A 1,293-nucleotide genomic window follows, 5' to 3' on the forward strand; every position below is an offset into this window, starting at 1 on the left:
TCTCTCTCTCTCTCTCTCTCTCTCTCTCTCTCTCTCTCTCTCTTTTCACAGCTGCTTTGTTTAAACGAAATTTCGGGTCGAGGTCAATTAGATGTACCCTCGCTGACGCCAGATCTTTTAGCTATGTGCCTATTTTGAACAGATATAGAAAGAATATTAAAGGGAAAAATCGGACCTGAAAATCTGTTTGCTATGTGTGTTCGCTATTCGTGCGTAACAAGTTAATATCTTTTTAATTTTCAGATCAAATATACACATATATAGGCTTAAGATTAGAAATACAAATGTCACATAGCAGCGAGATCAAATGCCACACAGACAGTTTCACGTCACATAGAAAGTTCAAATGTCTAATAGGACATTTTAGAGGACATGTGTGCCTTGAAAGTTCAAATATAATACGGCAAAAAGCAATATCCTCCAAACAGATTACTCCGCGTGGCAGCGTGTGCTCAAACTTGAGTTGGCAACCGTAGGCCTAAGCAATATCTTTTAGTTTAGTTTTAGTAGAGGTTTTACGGCGCTCGCAACTGCATAAGGTTACATGAGCGCCAGACGATTAGAGAGAAACAAACGTAAAAAAGAATAAGGGGAGATATGGACAATAGATGTTTGATAGGAAAAAAGAAGCAAGCTACTCCAGAGCACCCGCCAACCACCCACAAGCAATATCTTCAGAGGGAACTGATTACCATGCTCCCACAGAAAGAAATTTTGATAGGACTAAAGTAACCCAGACATCAATATGCTGCTAAAATTACATGTATCTGATACAGACCATTCATCGGTGCAGTGGAACTTGGATTCAACGAAGTCGTCGGGCCCGACTTAAAGTTTGTTGAATCCGAGTGTTCGTTACAGCAAATATGTGGTTTCTGTATCGATAATTTACAAGCACCGAACAAGTAATGTACAAAGGGAAATAACAAGTGGTAGACTACCCTGAAATGTCAGCTTTTTTTTCCCCTTTTCGACTTTCATATAATCAAAAGTAATTTGTTTTCAAATGAGATTAATTTTCGTTTCTTTGATGCCATACTGAAAAAGTGCTGGAAAATTCCAGGGAAATACACTGAACGCTACCAAGCATACACTGTGCAAAATAAGGCGTGATTCTTTCAAACGCACGCCTTTGTTACCTGTAACGAACTGTTTGCCGGAAAAAAATGTTTCTGTGTAGAGCCTAGCATACGGCAATGTTTGATTCCACAGACCAACGCTCAATTCATTTCGTAGATCTATGACCAAACTAGTTTATCATTTTATCATTGTAATATTGATCATTGGGGGGGG

The sequence above is a fragment of the Aplysia californica genome, unplaced genomic scaffold (genome assembly GCF_000002075.1).
Source record: "Aplysia californica isolate F4 #8 unplaced genomic scaffold, AplCal3.0 scaffold00199, whole genome shotgun sequence".
Lineage (NCBI taxonomy): Eukaryota > Metazoa > Mollusca > Gastropoda > Aplysiida > Aplysiidae > Aplysia > Aplysia californica.